Source organism: Microcaecilia unicolor, chromosome 11, assembly GCF_901765095.1.
Source record: "Microcaecilia unicolor chromosome 11, aMicUni1.1, whole genome shotgun sequence".
NCBI lineage: Eukaryota > Metazoa > Chordata > Amphibia > Gymnophiona > Siphonopidae > Microcaecilia > Microcaecilia unicolor.
Window position 1 is genome coordinate 97,673,916 of NC_044041.1, and position 20,128 is coordinate 97,694,043.

Consider the following 20,128-nt stretch of genomic DNA (forward strand, 5'->3'; position numbering starts at 1 on the left):
TTTCTTTTTCGCTTGCGGCCGCCCTTAGGACGCTCGGCCACGTTCCTTTTCCCTTTTTGTGCCTTTTTTCACTTCCCATCATCGAGTCCTTTGATTTCACGGATGCTATTTTTCCGTCCATGTCCTCTAGGCCTCCCAGCGGCTTCAAGCGCTGTTCTCACTGTAACCGGGCCATCTCGTGTACTGACCCTCACGCGTGGTGTATGCAGTGCCTCGGGCCCGATCATCTTCCAATTGCTTGCAAGTTGTGTAAGTGGATGAAGAAAAGGACCCAGGTGGCTCGAGAGGCTCAGCACGAGAAGCTTTTCTCAGATCAGCCCGGTCCTTCGGCATCGGTACCAAGGGCGTCGACGTCGAGGGAAACAGCATCGAGAGATAAGTTAATGGCTGCCGAAAGACCTTTTACAGCTGAGTCTCCGCCCGTCTCGAGACCTCCTGCTATGCAGGCCCCCCGGGACCGACCTTCGTCGGACCTGGCCCCGAGGAGGCGTGAGGATTCCACATCCTCATCGATACCGAGGAGTGTCGATGATGGGCGTCGAGCGAAGGCGAAGAAGCATCGCCATCGATCTCCTTCAAGACACGGTACCGAGAGCTCTGGGGAGCTGAGGGAGTCGGCACCTGAGAAGCGTCGTTGCCGGGAGGATCGCTCACCCTCCATTCAGGAGGTGCCGATGCGTAGGTCGTCAGGCAGCCCGGTACCGGCTCTCGAGCCCCAACAGATTCTGGCACCGACTCCTGTACCGGCTCCACAGCCTTTCCCGATGGAAGCTATTGATGAACGTCTCCGGGCCCTTCTTCCAGATCTTCTGGATGCATGGCTCCGTCGTTCTGCTTCGGTGCCTGAGGTGCTTGCGCCTCCTGCGCCTACTGCTGAGACGTTGCCTGGCCCATCCCCTATGAGGAAGTCCCTGCCCTCGGTACCGCTTCCGGCACCAGAGCAGGCTACCACCTGGGTTGACTCCCCCTTGATGTTGGTGGAGGAAGCTTCGCCGGAGTCCAGGCAGGGGTCCACTTCTCGACACCCCCCACGAGGACGTTGATCCTCCAAGTCGAGACAGGATCGGGTTTGGGCTGCTCTTCGTGAGCTTCTGTCCGACACCGAGGAGGAATGTTCACGGGAAGAGGAGGAAGACCCCAGATATTTTTCGGAGGAATATTCCCAAGGGCTTTCTTCTGATCCTACTCCACCTATTGAAGTCAGACAATCTCCACCTGAGAGTCTTACTTTTTCATCTTTTGAGTGGGAAATGTCTAAGGACATTCCATTTCCCATGGAGGCTGTGGATGAGCCCAGGGCTGAGATGTTCGAGGTCCTGGACTATCCTTCTCCTCCTATAGAGGTTACAACGGCCCCCCTGCACAATACACTCAGGGAAGTGATGTTGCGGAATTGGTCTCGTCCTCTTTCTAATTCAGTTGTCAACAAGAAGTCCGAGTCCCAGTACAGAGTCCATGGTGAGCCTGTGATGGTGAAGGCCCAGCTTCCTCATGATTCTATGGTGGTGGACTCTGCTCTCAGAAGATCCAAGAGTACTAGCGACTATGCTTCGGCGCCCCCTGGCAGATAGTCTAGGACCTTGGATTCTTTTGGGAGGCGTACGTATCAGGCTGCAATGCTCGCCGCCAAAATTCAGACATAGCTCTATACGAGCATTCACTTACGGAACTCGGTGAAGCAACTGTCCAGTTTTGTTGACTCTCTTCCTCCTGAGCTCGCTGAACCTTTTCACCAGGTATTCAGGCAGCAGAAGGCGTGTCGCAAAATCCTGGCCAGGGAGGCTTACGACACTTTTGATGCCGCATCCCGAGTAGCTGCTCAGGGTATCGTGATGCGCAGGCTCTCATGGCTGCGTGGCTCTGACCTGGATCAGAAGACCCAGCAGCGAATGGCGGATGTTCCTTGCCGGGGGGTAACCTTTTTGGAGAAAGGGTGAGGATATGGTTGATACCCTCAAGAAGTATCATGATGCTATGGATTCTCTCTCCTGCCGGATGCCTTCTGCTACTACCTCCTCCTCTAGGAGGTATTTTGGAGGGAGGAGGAGTGCTCCCTATTCCTATAACAGGCGTAGGTACACTCCTGCCTCTCGACAGCCTGTTCAGGCTTGTTCTCAGCAGGTCCGCTCCCATCAGTGGCATGCATCGAAGGCCCCTCTGGCTCCCCAGCAAAAACCAGGGACGAGTTTTTGACTGGCTCCATAGCAGCATAGCCGAGGTAAAAGTACCCATGCCGGATGATCTACCTGTTGGGGGGAAGTTAATATTTTTTCACCAAAGGTGGCCTCTCATAACTTCCGACAAGTGGGTTCTTCAAATAGTCCGGTGCGGGTATGCTCTCAATCTGGAAACAAAAGCCTCCAAATTGCCCACCAGTCCTACAGCTTCCAACACAGGCAGGTACTTGCAGAGGAACTCTCTGCCCTTCTCAGCACCAATGCAGTCGAGCCCATTCCACCCGGGCAAGAAGAGCTGGGATTCTATTCCAGGTACTTTCTTGTGGAAAAGAAAACAGGGGGGATGCGTCCCATCCTAGATATCAGGGCCCTGAACAAATACTGGTCAGAGAAAAGTTCAGGATGGTTTCCCTGGGCACCCTTCTTCCAATGATTCAGGAAAACAATTGGCTATGCTCTCTGGACTTACTCACATCTCGGTGCTTCCAGTTCATAGAAAGTACCTTTGATTTCGTCTGGGGACCCAGCACTTTCAGTATTGCGTACTGCCTTTTGGTCTAGCATCTGCGCCCAGGGTCTTTACAAAGTGCTTGGCAGTTGTTGCAGCATCGCTACCCAGACTGGGAGTCCATGTGTTCCCTTATCTCGACGATTGGCTGGTGAAGAACACCTCGGAGGCAAGTGCTCTACGGTCCATGCGCATGACTATTCACCTGCTCGAGCTGCTGGGGTTTGTAATAAATTATCCCAAGTCCCATCTTGTCCCAGTGCAGACACTGGAATTCATAGGAGCTCTGTTGGACACACGGATGGCTCGAGCTTATCTTTCCCAGACAAGGGCAGACAATCTTCTGTCACTAGTCTACTCAGCTCGAACATCTCAACAGGTCACAGCTCGGCAGATGCTGAGACATCTCGGTCACATGGCCTCCACAGTTCATGTGATTCCCATGGCACGCCTACACATGAGATCAGCTCAATGGACCCTAGCTTCCCAGTAGTGTCAGGCTACGGGGGATCTAGAGGATGTCATTCATCTTTCCTCCGATTTTTGCAATTCCCTACAATGGTGGACCATTCGCACCAATCTGACCTTGGGACGTCCATTCCAAATTCCTCAGCCACAAAAAGTGCTGACGACGGATGCATCCCTCCTGGGGTGGGGAGCTCATGTAGATGGGCTGTACACTCAAGGAGCTTGGTCCATCCAGGAATCAGGTCTTCAGATCAATCTTCTGGAGTTACGAGCGATCTGGAATGCTCTAAAGGCTTTCAGAGACCGGCTGTTCAATCAGATTATCCAAATTCAGACAGACAATCAGGTTGCAATGTATTACACCAACAAGCAGGGGGGCACAGGATCTCGCCCTCTGTGTCAGGAAGCCGTCATGATGTGGCTTTGGGCGCAGCAGCATGGCATATTTCTCCAGGCCACGTATTTGGCAGGCATAAACAACAGTCTGGCAGACAGGTTGAGCAGGATCATGCAACCTCACGAGTGGTCTCTGAACATGAATGTCGCCCGCAAGATTTTCCGAGTGTGGGGCACCCCCTTGGTGGATCTTTTTGCCACTCAGACCAATCACAAGGTCCCTCAGTTCTGCTCCAGACTTCAGGCCCACAACAGACTAGCATCGGATGCTTTTCTCCTGAATTGGGGGACAGGTCTTCTGTATGCATATCCTCCCATACCCATAGTAGGGAAGACTCTGCTGAAACAAGATGGCGGAACCATGATTCTGATAGTGCCTTTCTGGTCCCGTCAGATCTGGTTCCCTCTTCGTCTGGAGTTGTCCTCCGAAGAACCGTGGAGATTGGAGTGTTTTCCAACCCTCATTACACAGAATGAGGGGGCGCTTCTACATCCAAACCTCCAGTCTCTGGCTCTCACGGCCTGGATGTTGAGAACTTAGAAGTTGCCTCTTTAGGCCTTTCAGAGGGTGTCTCCCGAGTTTTGCTTGCTTTCAGGAAAGATTCCATGAAAAGGACTTACTCTTTCAAATGGAGGAGGTTTGCCGTCTGGTGTGACAGCAAGGCCCTAGATCCTTTCTCTTGTCCTACACGGACCCTGCTTGAATACCTTCTGCACTTATCAGAGTCTGGTCTTAAGACCAACTCCGTAAGAGTTCATCTTAGCGCAATCAGTGCTTATCATCAACTTGTGGAAGGTCAGCCTATCTCTGGACAGCCTTTAGTTGTTCGTTTCATGCGAGGTTTGCTTTTGTCCAGGCCCCCTATCAAACCTCCGCCAGTGTCATGGGATCTCAATGTCGTTCTCACCTAGCTGATGAAACCTCCTTTTGAGCCACTGAATTCCTGCCATCTGAAGTACTTGACCTGGAAGGTCATTTTTTTGGTGGCTGTTACTTCAGCTAGCTGGTAGGGTCAGTGAGCTTCAAGCCCTGGTAGTCCATGCTCCTTATTTAAAAGTTCATCATAACAGGGTAGTCCTGCGCACTCACCCTAAGTTCCTGCCGAAGGTGGTGTTGGAGTTCCATCTGAACCAGTCGATTGTCTTGACAACATTTTTTCCCCGTCCTCATACCTGCCCTGGTGAGGACAAGTTGCACACCTTGGACTGTAAGAGAGCATTGGCCTTTTACGTGGAGCGGACGAAGCCCTATCGTCAGTCCGCCCAGTTGTTTGTTTCTTTTGATCCCAACAGGAAGGGAGTTGCCATCGGGAAACGCACCATATCTAATTGGCTAGCAGATTGCATTTCCTTCACTTATGCCCAAGCTGGGTTGACTTTAGAGGGTCATGTTACGGCTCACAATGTTAGAGCTATGGCTGCGTCAGTGGCTCACTTAAAGTCAACCTCCATTGAAGAAATTTGCAAGGCTGCAACGTGGTCATCTGTCCACACATTCACATCTCACTACTGCCTTCTGCAGGATACCCAACACGACAGTCGGTTTGTGCAGTCGGTGTTACAGAATCTGGGGTTTAGAATCCAACTCTACCCTCCTAGACCCATTTCTATTCTGTTCCAGGCTGCACTCTCACTTAGTTGTGTTTGTTTTCAGGTCATAACTATGTCCTCGCCGTTGCGAGGCCCAATTGACCAATGTTCGTTGTTTTGAGTGAGCCTGGGTGCTAGGGATACCCCATCAGTGATACTACTCCGCCTGCTTGTCCTCGAAGAAAATGAAGATACATACCTGTAGCCAGTGCGTTTTTTCTAACAAAAAAGGTGCCTGTACTCAAATGCTAGGCCACCCTTCAGGAGTAGGGTGATCCCTGAGGGACCCACCCAACAATAGCCAGGCCCCCTGCAACCAGTCTCAGAATCTGTGACAAGGCAGAATTGGTGTATAGAGCCTGAGCTCTTTCATTAAAACTTGGGGTTCATGGGTCAATTTTAGTAGACATTGGAAAAGGTGCCTGTACTCAGTACCCCCAAGTACCTCCTCTAAAATTGTCCTTCCTGTAGCAGGTATTCTCCAAGGACAGCAGGCTGAGTAGTATCACAACCTACCCTCCTCCCCGTAGGAGTTATTATTTTCTTGTTTGCTTTTTATATAACTGAGGGAAGCACGCAGGCGTCGCAGGCAGGAAGTCACTCACGTATGTGCGGTGCATTGTCCCCGCACACGTCGCGCTCCTTCTAGAAGTTTTTAAGCTTTTTAAGCTCTGGTCTCCTGGGCCATCGCGGACGACTGTACATTCTCTGGTAGTCTAGTGGCTAGTCATGGCAGGAGCAGCGACTCCTACCGACTTCTCAGATCAGTCCTGAGCATTCCTTCTGATGCAACTTCCTTGGAGGAAGGAAGAAGAGAGACAGGGAGAGGAGGGCTGGTTCTGTTGGGGGGGGGGGGGGGGAGAATTGGAAGGAGTGGGAGCTGATCTCTTCTCGGGGCTAGGCTGAGTCCTAGAGGCCAGTTTTGGCTTCAGCTGAACCCTAGCGGTGTATTTTACCTCTACATTTGGTTTCAGCTGAAACTGGAGAAAAAATGGATTTTGGTCGCCCTCTACTATTGTATTTAAATATTTTAAAATCTTGCCTTACTGATTACTCCTTCAATAATGATCAAGTAAAGCAAATCTTTCGGTATTCTTACCAGACCAGTCAGGTGAATGGGTTATGTCCCTCTGCCAGCAGATGGAGACAAAAAAAAAAAGATTCCAAATGGACTGTCCTTCCTATAAGGCTGCCATAGACTGGTTGATACATTTTTTTAAGAAGGTACTTCTTTTATATAGTCTGCCTCCTGCTTGAGCTGCTGACAGCTTTGATTGTGGAAAATGCAGCAATCCTCCCTTGGGGAAGTCTGGCATGGGTAAGAAAAGAAGGAGAAGGGATTTCAGATTTAGCTCATGCCTTTTCCAGTTGTAGCTCAAAGTAAGTTACATTCAGGTACAGTTGGTTTCTTTTTGTCACCGGAGGGATTACAGTAAATTTGTACCTGAGTCATCAAAGGGTTAAGTGACTTGCCTGAGATCACAAGGAGCTGCAGTGGGGTTTGAACTGGGTTTCCCTGGTTTTTAGCCTGCTGCTCTATCTATTAGGCTACTCCTTCATTACGGAAATGACTGAACTAGAAGACCTGCTGGCTGGTGGCCTGACCTAGATTTGGGTGTCAGGGTTGGTCTGCTGGAGAACAGTGTACAGTGAGAAGGATGCAGCTGTAGGCCATGATATTGGCACAGGCTGGGAATTGGTGATTCCAGTGCTGTATCTGCAGCCGTGAGTGCGAAAAGATCACCATTTTACAGCCTGGCTATTTGGCATGTGGCAAGACCTGGCAGATAACTGTGCAGGATAGCCTGGTTAACAAACTGAAGCTGTGGCCCCAGGGTTTAGCAGAGCACCCCAAACAGTTTTTTAAAGCATCAGATTTATTTTATTAATGTATAAGGCATTATGCTTATGCCAGCAAAGTCCTGTAGTGGAGTTCCAGGTCACAAAAGGGGCAACCTCGGGAGTCATGTTTTTCCTAGAGGATTACTGCTGTTACAGGGAGGGCTTAAAGCAGGGCTGACAGGCCAGTCCCTAAGATGCCCAGTTTATAGAGGGAAAATGATTCTGGAGATATACCCTGAATCAATAGCCCTGCAGAAAGCATCTGGAGGAGGAAGGAAGCCAGGAACTGGAAGAAAAGAGAATTGCCTCCGCATCAAAGTAGTCATCATCCTTGGTGGTTTGGTTGTGCTTTCCTCCACTTTCCAGGTGTCTTATGTAGTGAGTTGCCTTGTCATTGCAGATGATCAGAGGTTTCAGAGTTTGACCCCCTCATCCTGATTGGAATTCAAAAGCAGTCCAGGCTTACCTTATTCCCTCAGGAGATAGGATTGACAGATTTGGATAGTCCAAATGCTAGTTTTAAGTGTTACCACCTCCTCCAGGAAGAGCAGGACAAGCTTCTGGAGTAGAGGTCTGCACGGATACGGGGTTTGCGGGGAGTCCGCGGGAATCCCCTCCGGGTCAGCGGGAGTGCCACAGTGTCGGAAATAAACGTGCGGAATTCCCGTGGGGATGGAGGATGTTCTGGTGGGATTCCCGTGGGGACGCGCGTACATACCTTTGTTTTAGTGGGCGGAAACCAAGCTCTCCTCCAATACGAAAAGAAGGACCCCCTCAACTGCCCCGTCGCAGGGACGGCCAAATACCAAGGGGGTTGTCAGGCAGAGCAAAGGCGTGGATGTCCTTGGAGAAATGTCCATTTTGTGCATCCTTAACTGCTCCATCGCAGGGACGGCCAAATTTCAAGGGGGTGTTGGAGACATAGCGAAGGTGGGACTTGAGCGCCTAACACTTAGACATCCTTCATCCATAATCTAAAAAAATAAATAAAAGGATGTCCCTGACGAGCACTTGCACGTTTTCACCCGTGGCTCTCTCTCTGTCTCAACTCAAGTTCAACATGTGCAGGAGATTTGCTCAAGTTGTATGTAGTGAGTCTTCCAGGCACTGCCAGATCTCGGTATCCACAGAAGAGAACTGCACAGAGGTGAGCTCAGCTGACTACTTTTATTTTTTATATGTGTATAGGCAGTTTATTTCTCTCATGGTGAGAACTAGCTGTTTGTGAGCTGTTCTACTGCAGCTAAAGCATTAGCATACCCACTTGTTTCTTTTGTTGAGGGCATTGTGCTGTTTGGGAGACCAATAATTCTCTCTCTTTTAGTGTGGAAAAAACTTCAATTTGTTTTATGTATTTATTGCTCTTTTTCTAAGATTCAGTATATTAATGAGTGAAGAAATATTTTCTCTGAATTCATTTTAAATGTATTACTCTGCATTGTGTGCCCCCTGTCCACTCCACTCAATACTTTATACTTCCTATTTTTATGGGGACGGGCGGAGACGGAAGAGATTACTCACGGGGACAGGCGGAGACGGAGGAGATTACTCACGGGGACAGGCGGAGACGGAGGAGATTACTCACGGGGACAAGCGGAGACGGAGGAGATTCTGGCAGGGATGAGCGGGGACGGGCGGCGATGTGTCGCATTTCTGTCCTCGTGCAACTCTCTATTCTGGAGCTTTCCAGGGTGTATGCTGTAGTTACAGCAGTCACTCACAAGACTGTTACTCTGGTGGGCATGAAAATAGCACTGAAGGGCCCACAGGACTCTTAAGGTGGAGAGGCGTTGTTAAAGCAGGGCTTTGAGATGCCCAGCCTATGACTCTAGGCAGGGGTATGCAGGAGCACAGTGGCAAAAACTGTGGTCTGCTAGCTGTAACAGCTTCCCAGGCGCTCTGGTGACTAAGTCCTTCAGAGGCAGTCAGGCATGGTTTTTCAGGCGGATTTGCTTTATTGGAGCGTGAGAAAGTTTAGGACTGAATTATTTCCTTTTAGTGTGTCATTTTTAAAATATGTTTTTTTTTTTTTTAAATTGTGGACTTGACATGCTGCCTTTCAAAAGCAATCAGAGCAGTTCACAATAAAAAAAAATAAATAAAAAAATTCTATATCCTAGGAGGAAATGGAAGAGAACTGCAATTCATGACACAAAAGGAAAGCATTTGAGGAAAGAGATTACAGTACATAATAAGAAGGTAGGGAGAACTGACTATAACCAACAGTGCCCCTACCGTCCTGACTGGTCACCATATGCCAAATAAAATAGGTAAGCTTTGAGGACGCCCTTAAACTTAGGGAATTTCTGTTCCACACAACGAGCTAGAGAGAGAATTCCAGAAGGAAGGAGCAGTCAGGAAGAACAAGCATTGACACATGGATTGCATCCACCTTGCACCCTTTTTAGAAGGGATTTGGTAGGATACAAGCCTTATAGTATAGTATTGTAGCTGTGAGGAGTGTATTATAGCCACAAAGAGCTGGTGTGTGGACATTGACCAGAGTTCTTGAGGGAAGAAAGATGTGGAGGGATCCAAATTTAGTATCTTATGCTTTCTCATTTTTATGCTGTGTCGTGTGATGTCTTTAACATGGCGCAACCCCCCTCCAATTTGGTCCCCTCTATCATTGCAATATAATTTGTACCCTGCGAACAGTGTCCATTGATTGATTGTTCTCCTTCCACCAGGTCTCTGAAATGCCTATTATATCTTAGTGATATATACTCCAATTCTCCTATCTTATTTTTAGGGCTTCTAGCATTTGTATATAGAACTTCAAATTGTCTTTTTTCCTTGCATCTACAGGCTGCTTCGAAGTTAATGGAGATAATTTGCATCCTGTACTCTGTTCTCCCGTTGAACAGACTCTTCTTTCTGTCACCATTATTGAAACCTCTCTATCGGCATTCTCTAAAGATCCTGTTTCTAAAGATCAGTGGTCCAAGCTAAAGGCTGCTCTAAGTATGGTGACTGATCTTTTTGTGAGGAAAGTAAACAAAAACAAGAGAAGCAGGAAGCCTATATGGTTCTTTCCAGCAAAGGGAGAGAAGATCTTGGGCAGACAGAGCACAGCTGGAAGCAGGTCACCAAGTCCCACAAGATCAATCCTCCAACTCCACCTTCTATTCAGCTAAAGAATCAGTTCACAGCCCTGGAGGTAGAAGAGCTAGAAACATCTAAAAAAACAGGAGGAAACAATGACCAAAAATGCCATCGCAGCCAGACAATTGGCCCAAAGAAAGCGAAAGGTAGTGGTGGTTGGAGATTCCCTTCTAAGGGGTACCGAAGCACCCATCTGCCGGCCGGATATGTTGTCCAGAGAGGTGTGCTGTCTGCCGGGTGCCAAGATTTGCGATATTGTGGAAAGATTGCCTAGACTCATCAAGCCTACGGACCACACTCCTATGCTACTCATCCATGTTGGCACAAATGATACAGCTAAGTATCCTACTGAACATATTGTACGAGACTTCATGGCTTTGGGTCAGAGGGTGAAGCATCTAGGTGCGCAGGCGATGTTCTCATCGATCCTCCCTGTCGAAGGTAAAGGTCGAATGAGAGAAGCTCACATCTTGGAGTGAAATGCGTGGCTGCGTGGTTGGTGCCGACAAGAGGGCTTTGGTTTCGTAGACCATGGGATGATTTTCCAAGAGGCACTGAACGGTGATGGTGTTCATCTGTCAAGGAATGGAAGGAGTGTCTTCAGCAACAGGCTGGCTAAAGTACTAAAGAGGGCTTTAACCTAAAATTGATGGGGATGGGTATAAAAGGCCGCAAAGCCATAATTAACCCCAAGGAAAGTAGGACATCTCTGTAGAAGGGAATAAAAAGAATAAAATCTGGAGAGCCTTGTATACCAATGCACGTAGTATGGGAAACAAACTTATAGAACTTGAGGCTACAATGATGGAAGCGGACTTGGATTTAGTGGCGGTCACGGAGACGTGGTTCATGGAGAACCATGACTGGAATGTTGCTATACCTGGCTTTAATCTATTCAGGAAGGACAAAGTAGGGAAAAAGGGTGGAGGTGTGGCATTATATGCTAAGAATGATATCCAAGTGACAGAACTGCAGGACATGTGGGGTAGGGAAGAAGCGCTGTGGGTTAAACTGGAAAGAGGGAAAGGAAAATGTATCTATATCGGAGTGATATACAGACCTCCCTTACAGTTGGAGGAACTGGACAGGGACTTAATTGAAGAAATCCACAAGATAGCTAGGAAAGGGGAAGTACTACTGATAGGTGACTTCAATATGCCTGATGTTGATTGGGGTGACCCGGCTGTGGGGTTGTCTAGAAGCAAAGAGATCTTAGATTCCCTACAAGAAGAATTGTTCTGGCAGTGGGTGACGGAACCAGCGCGGGATGGAGCTGTTCTGGACCTGGTGCTTACGAATGGAGAGTACGTTTCTGACGTCAACGGTGGTGGACCATTTGGCATCTAGTGATCATTGTATGGTATGGTTATGGTTCAGTATTATAACAGAAGAGAGGGCTCACTCGAGATTGAAGGTCCTGGTTTTCAAAGGAACTAACTTTGCCGAGATGAGGGCAAGAAACAGTTAACGGTATGGGAACAGCTGAAGGATGTAGAACAGCAATAGACGAGACTGAAAGGAGCTATATTAAAGGCGACTAACCTTTATGTTAGTGGAGCTCATGATCTGGTGATGGACGTTATGGTACTGGGGCCGCTTGATAACAGTGATCATAATATGATCAGTTTTGATTTTAACCTTGAAGTAACTACACATGGGAAGTCAAATACGTTAGCGTTTAACTTTAAAAAAGGAGACTATGATAAAATGAGAAGAACGGTTAAAAAAAAACTTAGGGGGGCAACTGAGAGGGTAAAAACTGTACAACAGGCATGGACACTGTTCAAAAATACCATCCTGGAGGCCCAGGCCAAACATATTCCACGAATTAGAAAAGAAAGACGAGAGCCTAAAAGACAGCCGGCGTGGTTGAAAAGTGAGGTGAAGGAAGCTATTAGGGCTAAAAGAAACGCCTTCAGAAAATGGAAGAAGGAACCGTCTGAAAATAACAAGAAGCAGCATATAAGGAGTGTCAAAGCAAATGCAAGGTGCAGATAAAGAAGACCAAGAGGGATTACGAAAAAAAGATAGCATTGGAGGCAAAAAAACATAGTAAAAATTTATTTCAGTATATTAAAAGCAGGAAGCCAGCAAAAGAATCGGTTGGGCCTCTGGATGACCAAGGGGTAAAAGGGGCGATCAAGGAAGACAAAGACGTAGCGGAGAGATTGAATGAATTCTTTGCTTCGGTCTTCACTGAGGAAGATTTGGGCGGGATACCGGAGTCGGAAATGGTATTTCAAGCAGACGAGTTGGAGAAACTTACTGACTTCACAGTAAACCTGGAGGACGTAATGGGGCAGTTCAGCAAACTGAAGAGTAGCAAATCTCCTGGACTGGATGGTATTCATCCTAGAGTAATGATAGAACTGATAAATGAGCTTGCGGAGCTACTGTTAGTGATATGCAATTTATCCTTAAAATCAAGCATGGTACCGGAAGATTGGAGGGTGGCCAATGTGACGCCAATTTTTAAAAAAGGTTCCAAGGGAGATCCGGGAAATTATAGACCGGTGAGTCTGACATTGGTGCCGGGGAAAATGGTAGAGGCTATTATTAAAATCAAAATTACAGAGCACATCCAAGGACATGGATTACTGAGACCCAGTTAGCACGGCTTTAGTGTGGGGAAATCTTGCCTGACTAATTTACTTCAATTCTTTGAAGGAGTAAACAAATGTGAACAAAGGGGAGCCGGTTGATATTGTGTATCTGGATTTTCAAAAGGCATTTGACAAGGTACCTCATGAAAGGCTACAGAGGAAATTGGAGGATCATGGGATAGGAGGAAATGTCCTATTGTGGATTAAAAACTGGTTGAAGGATAGGAAACAGAGAATGGGGTTAAATGGGCAGTATTCACAATGGAGAAGGGTAGTTAGTGGGGTTCCTCAGGGGTCTGTGCTAGGACCGCTGCTTTTTAATATATTTATAAATGATTTAGAGATGGGAGTAACTGGTGAGGTAATTAAATTTGCTGATGACACAAAGTTATTCAAAATCGTTGATTCGCAAGAGGATTGTGAAAAATTACAGAAGGACCTTACGAGACTGGGAGACTGGGCGGCTAAATGGCAGATGACATTTAATATGAGCAACTGCAAAGTGATGCATATGGGAAAAAAGAACCCGAATTATAGCTACATCATGCAAGGTTCCACGTTAGGAGTTACGAACCAAGAAAGGGATCTGGGTGTCGTCGTTGATAATACACTGAAACCTTCTGCTCAGTGTGCTGCTGCAGCCAGGAAAGCGAATAGAATGTTGGGTATTATTAGGAAAGGTATGGAAAACAGGTGTGAGGATGTTATAATGCCGTTGTATCACTCCATGGTGCGACCGCACCTTGAGTATTGTGTTCAATTCTAGTCACCGCATCTCAAGAAAGATATAGTAGAATTGGAAAAGGTGCAGCGAAGGGCGACTAAAATGATAGCGGGGATGGGACGACTTCCCTATGAAGAAAGACTAAGGAGGCTAGGGCTTTTCAATTTGGAAAAGAGAACGGCTGAGGGGAGACATGATAGAGGTATATAAAATAATGAATGGAGTGGAACAGATGGATGTGAAGCATCTGTTCACGCTTTCCAAAAATACTAGGACTAGGGGGCATGCGATGAAACTACAGTGTAGCAAATTTAAAACAAATCGGAGAAAATGTTTCTTCACCCAACGCATAATTAAACTCTGGAATTCGTTGCCGGAGAACATGGTGAAGGCGGTTAGCTTGGCAGAGTTTAAAAAGGGGTTAGACGGTTTCCTAAAGGACAAGTCCATAAACCACTACTAAATGGACTTGGGAAAAATCCACAATTCCAGGAATAACATGTATAGAATGTTTGTACGTTTGGGGAGCTTGCCAGGTGCCCTTGGCCTGGATTGGCCGCTGTTGGGGACAGGATGCTGGGCTCGATGGATCCTTGGTCTTTTCCCAGTGTGGCATTACTTATGTACTTATCTACTATAATAATTTCCACCTCCAACGTTCTGAAGCTGACTCCGTGGCTTCACTGAAGTGAAGGATTCGTAATGTCCGTTTAAATTCGTCAGTCTGTCACCATCTCTCTCTGGCCCGCCCTTGCGTCAAAACGTGATGACGTCGAGGGCGGAACAGTGAGAGTGCCCTGCCCTCGCGTCAAAACGTGATGATATCGAGGGCGGGTAATCCTACTATACAAATGAACAGCACAGCACGTCACAGGGGGGTGGAAACAGATTAACCAAACCGGCTTCCTTGCTTACAATGGACTACATAGGCTCACTTCCACTCCTGTCTATTAAGGCCTCCTTGGGCACCTCTTTCTCCCTCCCCCCCCAACAAGTCTTACAGCTTTCGCTTTTCATCCGCAGACTCTCTGCAGTCCAAGTGGTCATTTTCAGTGCCTTCAAGCATTCTTCCTCCGGCACCGGCAATTCAGATAATCGGCCTTCTGCCAGCGTCAGGGTCTCTTCTCAGGCGCGTCCCACCTACTGTTATGAGGTGGGACGCGCCTGAGGAGAGACCCTGACGCTGGCAAGAAAGCTGACTCACTGAATCGCCAGTGCCGGAGGGACAACGCTTCAGGGCTGCCAAAAGGTGATGAGAGGAAACCTGATTTTAAAAGATCCACCTTCAGGGATTTGGTCATGCTAACGATCCAGTATATCAGTATAAATGGCAGTTTCAACAATATGTTAATTCCTTTCATCCTATCTCCATAAACTACATCATGAAAACATCACTTCACCACTAAGGTACTTAATGTAAGTGTGTAAAGCATTTTTTCCTCACTTTTAAGCAAACCATCTTTCTATTGGTATGCATACTTGGAATGCTTGCAATACAAAGGAGACTGTGACTGTAGCCAATAGGTGAGTGCCCTCCCCCCCACACACGCTGCTACACTGTCTCCCCCCCCCCCCCCCCCCCCACCCCACAAGAACATACACACACTCTGCCATGGAGAGGCAGCATCTCTCTCTCTCTCTCACACACACACACTCCCAGCCCCACCCCCTTTAACAATCCCTTTCAAAACATTAATTGCAGGAAGCCAATACCTTGCTAGCGCCTGTTTCATTGCTTTCAGAAAGGCCTTTTTTCCTAGTGTACTTATAAAAGTAAGAGGAAAAGAAGGCCTCTCTGGTACTCAAATGTAGTAGCTGAAAAGATAAGGGAAATGAGGCTAGCCTTTGCACGTTATAAGACAACTCAGAAAGATGAAGACAGGAGAGAATACCTATACCTAAATAAGCGAAGAGAAGCTGGAAAAGCTATCAGGAAAGTGAAGCGGCAAATGGAGGAAAAAGATAGCTAATAGGGTAAAATTGGGGGACAAGACCTTTTTCAGATATGTAAGTGATAAGAGGAAGTGCCATAATAGCATTGTGAGGTTCAAAGCTGAAGGAGAGAAATATGTGGAAGATAAAGATAAAGCTGAACTGCTTAACGATTATTTTAGCTCTGTATTCACGAATGAAAAACCGGGGGTAGGGCTGCAGAAAGCAAAGGCTAAAGGGGATGGAGGCATGGTAGACCAAGTCCCGTTTATGGAGGACTGTGTTCGTGAGGGGCTTGTCAAACTAAAAGTAGACAGAGCGATGGGGCCTGATGGGATATACCCGAGAGTGCTTAAGGAACTTGGAAAAGTTCTGTCGGCTCCGCTGACGGACATCTTCAATGCTTCCTTAGAAACGAATGGTCCTGGTGGACTGGAGAATGGCAGATGTGGTTCCTTTGCACAAGAGTGGAAGTAAGGAGGAGGTAGGGAATTATTGGACCTGTCAGTCTGACCTCGGTGGTGAGTAAGCTAATGGAAACGCTTCTAAAGAAGAGGATTGTGACATTTCTTGAACTACATGGAATGCGGGACTCGAGGCAGCATGGCTTCACTAGTGGCAGGTTGTGTCAGACGAATCTGACTGTCTTCTTCGACTGGGTGACCAAACAGTTGGATGTGGGAGGGGTGCTTGATGTGGTATACTTGGATTTCAACAAAGCCTTTGACATGGTTCCGCATGGGCGACTGATAAATAAATTGAGTGCCCTCAGTGTGGGACCTAGAGTAACTGATGGGTAAACAATTGGTTGAATGGTAGGAGACAGAGGGTGGTGGTAAATGGAGCTTGCTCTGAAGAAAAGGATGTCATCAGTGGAGTACCGCAGGGATCGGTCCTAGGGCCGGCTCTTTTTAACGTCTTTGTGAGTGATATTGCAGAAGGGCTGTCTGGTAAGGTTTGTCTCTTTGCGGATGATACTAAACTCTGCAACAGGGTGGACCCCTGGAGGGTGTGAGTGACATGAGGAAAGACCTAGCGAAGCTAGAGGAATGGACCGATATTTGGCAACTAAGGTTTAATCCCAAAAAATGCAGGGTCATGCATTTGGGTTGCAAAAATCAGAGGGAACGGTACAGTATAGGGGGTGTAGTGCATCAGTGTGCGAAGGAAGAACGGGCTGGGGGGTGATTGTGTCGGACAACCTTAAAGCTTTCAAACAGGTAGAAAAGGCGATGGCCAAAGCCAGAAGGATGCGTGGGTGCATAAAGAGAGGCATGACCAGCAGGAAAAAGGAGGTGATAGTGCCGTTGTATAAATCTTTGGTGAGGCCTCATTTGAAGTACTGCATGCAGTTCTGGAGACCGCACCTACGGAAAGATATAAACAGGGTGGAGTCGGTCCAGTGGGCAGCTACGAAATTAGTAAGCGGTCTTGAATGCAAAAATTATAGGGACAGGCTTATGAACCTCAACATGTATATGCTGGAAGAGAGGAGGGAGAGAGGAGACATAATAGAGACGTTTGAATATCTCAAGGGCATTTATGTATAGGAAGAGAGCCTTTTTCAAATGAAGGAGAGCTCTGGAATGAGGGGTCATATGACAAAGATAAGAGGGAATAGGCTTAGGAGTAACTTAAGGAAGTATTATGGTGTGGAATGGCCTCCCGGTGGAGGTGGTGAAGTCGAGGACTGTTCCAGAATTTAAAAAGGCATGGGATAAGCATGTGGGATCGCTTAGGAACAGGAAGAATTAGGGGTTACAGAGGTTGGGCAGACTGGATGGGTCATGTGGCCTTTATCTGCCGTCATGTTTCTATGTTTCCAAACAAGTAGCTGAAAAAATAAGAGCAAAAGAGGCTTTGTTCAAGAAATACAAAAGAACACAACGAGAGGATCACGGAAAAGATTATTGGATTAAACTGAAAGAAGTGAAGAGGGAAATACGGCTAGCGAAAGCGCGAGTGGAAGAAAAAATGGCTAAAGATGTAAAGAGCGGTGACGACTTTTTTCAGATATATTGGAGAAAGGAGAAGAGATAGGCATGGAATTGCGAGATTGAAAGATAATGAGAATGGCTATGTGGAGAGTGATGAAGATAACGCGAACGTGCTAAACAATTATTTCTCTTCGGTGTTCACGGAAGAAAATCCTGGAGAAAGACTGCGGTTGGCTGCCGAGGGAACGTCTGGGAATGGAGTGGATACTGTGCCGTTTACAGAAGAAAGAGTTTATAAACAGCTTGAGGATCTGAAGGTGAACACAGCTTTGGGGCTGGATGGGATCCCAGGATACTGAAGGAGCTCAGAGAGGTCCTGGTGGGACTTCTTAAAGATTTATTTAATAGATTTTTAGAGATGGGAGAGGTTCCGCGAGATTGGAAATGAGCGGATGTGGTCCCTCTTCACAAAAGTGGAGACAGGGTAGAAGTGGGAAACTACAGACCGGTAAGTCTCATGTCGGTGGTAGGAAAAATAATGGAGTCACTGCTGAAAGAAAGGATAGTTAGCTTTCTAGAAGCCGACGGGTTACAGGACCCGAGACCACATGGCTTTAACAAAGGAAAATCCTGCCAAACGATTCTTATTGACTTTTTTGATTGGGTGACCAAAGAACTGGATGAGGGACGTGTGCTAGATGTAATCTACTTGGACTTCAGCAAAGCTTTAGATACGGTTCCCCACAGAAGACTCGTGAATAAGCTGAAACGTTTGAACTTAGGACCGAAAGTGGTGAACTGGATAAGAAACTGGTTGACCGACAGGTGGCAGAGGGTGGTGGTAAATGGAATCTGCTCAGAGGAAAGGAAGGTGAGCAGTGGAGTTCCTCAGGGTTCGGTGCTGGGGCCTATTCTGTTTAATATATTTGTGAGAGATATTGCTGAAGGGTTGGAAGGAAAGGTGTGCCTTTTTGTGGATGACACGAAAATAGCCAATTGAGTGGATACCATGGAGGGAGTAGAAACGATGAGAAGAATGGTCGAGGGTCTGGCAGTTAAAATTTAATATACAAAACTTTGGGTTGAAACAATTCCAATATAGCTGTAATTTCCTTAACAGTATGCTTCACCAACACAACTATATAAATGCCAATGTGTTTTATTCATCTACTTATGAATCTGGCTATCACATGACTAAAAAACTCAATCAAACATACTACTCATACTCACTCAACACACATTCCTGCCCATAAATACATCCAATTATTCACTCTGCTCTTTAATAGTTAACCAACTGTTACATCTTCAATATTATATCCTTCAGGTTGTAATGGGTTGATATATACCCTTTTCCGCTGTTTACCAATCCCAGCATTTATGGTGATCAGCCTGTCAACTCGTTCGCATAGTTCTTGCCGTTTTATAAATCTCCCATATCGCTTCTTGTAAAAGATCAAGAGAAGCGATATACATAAACAAACTTTTAATCATGACAATGTGAACTAAAAATTCAATATAAAAATATTTGATAGTACAGTATCAAAACGTATGTGAGGAGAGGTGGAGAGCAAGACATATCGTTTTGCATGCATTCATTTAAATTTACTGTGACTACCTTAAATAATTGGGAGCATGCTTTTAAATCTAGTAAATGCATACCTAAAAAAGGGGGAATCAAAATGTACCCCTTTAAATAAAGCTAAAATTCATCCTATAATGCAAAAAATATAAAATACATATTAAAATCATATTAAAACACTTAATAAAAAATGTATTAGAAAACTCAAAACCGCAATCAATTCCACCTGTTTCTGGCTAGATCCCAAACGCATCAAATGCGGATGTTTTCCTAAGTTGTTGGAAATCATTATACTCTTTTTCCTTTTATTATACAACAGAACGAGACAAATCCTTCTACTATATTTGAAATATCAGTTCATAATAGTTCAGGTTTCACAATCGCATCTTAACCCTATCTGGAACAAATTAAGTGCGACAGTTATTATACCTAATTTCAATTTAACTTTTCCTGCTCGCTGCTCTTCCAAACACACAGCCATGTTCCGTCTGTCACTGCAGCACAGCGTCAAGTCTTGACTGTGTGAGGCTTTACTTAACAACACTATTAACCCAATCGTTCATAAAATCCCAGAAATTTCTACTTTGAAACAGACTCAAATCTCGGAGAAGGTAAAAACAAATACAAAGCTTGCTGCTTAGTTAGGAACTTCCTGCAATATTATATCGTTGCCGCATGCACTACGTTTTGCCAATTTAAACCCTGTAGGGATGTCAAATGTCAATGATTTTGATATGCTGATTTTATGTCTGTGTTTGAATTATTGAAGATGACTTGTTTATGTTGATATATGGATTTATTTTATCCCTATATACATGTTAATGATTTCAATATGCTGATTTTATGTCTGTGTTTGAATTATTGAAGATGACTTGTTTATGTTGATATATGGATTTATTTTATCCCTATATACATGTTGATGATTTCAATATGCTGATTTTATGTTTGTGTGTTTGAATTTATAGTTTTACCCCTGACGCAGCCTGAGGGCGAAACGTGGCCACGTCGGGTATTGTTTTTAATAAAGTTTTCTTCTTCATTTTGTTTTTTTGTTTGCTACATAGTCTGCTTTCTTGTTTGTGTACTTGATACCAGTAAGCAGATTTCTTGCCTTTTTTGTTATTTTTCTGAATATTTTTAATGATGCCTGTTTATATGCTCCATTGCTGGTAAAAGGGGTGTGGCTACTGTAGGGACAGAGCCATAGTGATCCCGCTTCTAAGGTTACTCATAATGAGTACCAGTACATTTTTTCCTACAAAAAAAA

The 20,128-nt window shown here is 46.0% G+C and overlaps 1 protein-coding gene across 2 annotated transcripts in view; it reads left to right on the plus strand.

The window, feature by feature from the left end:
* The window catches only part of DOT1L (DOT1 like histone lysine methyltransferase), a 642,515-nt gene that overhangs the window by 485,214 nt on the left and 137,173 nt on the right, over positions 1–20,128 (plus strand). The window lies entirely within an intron of this gene.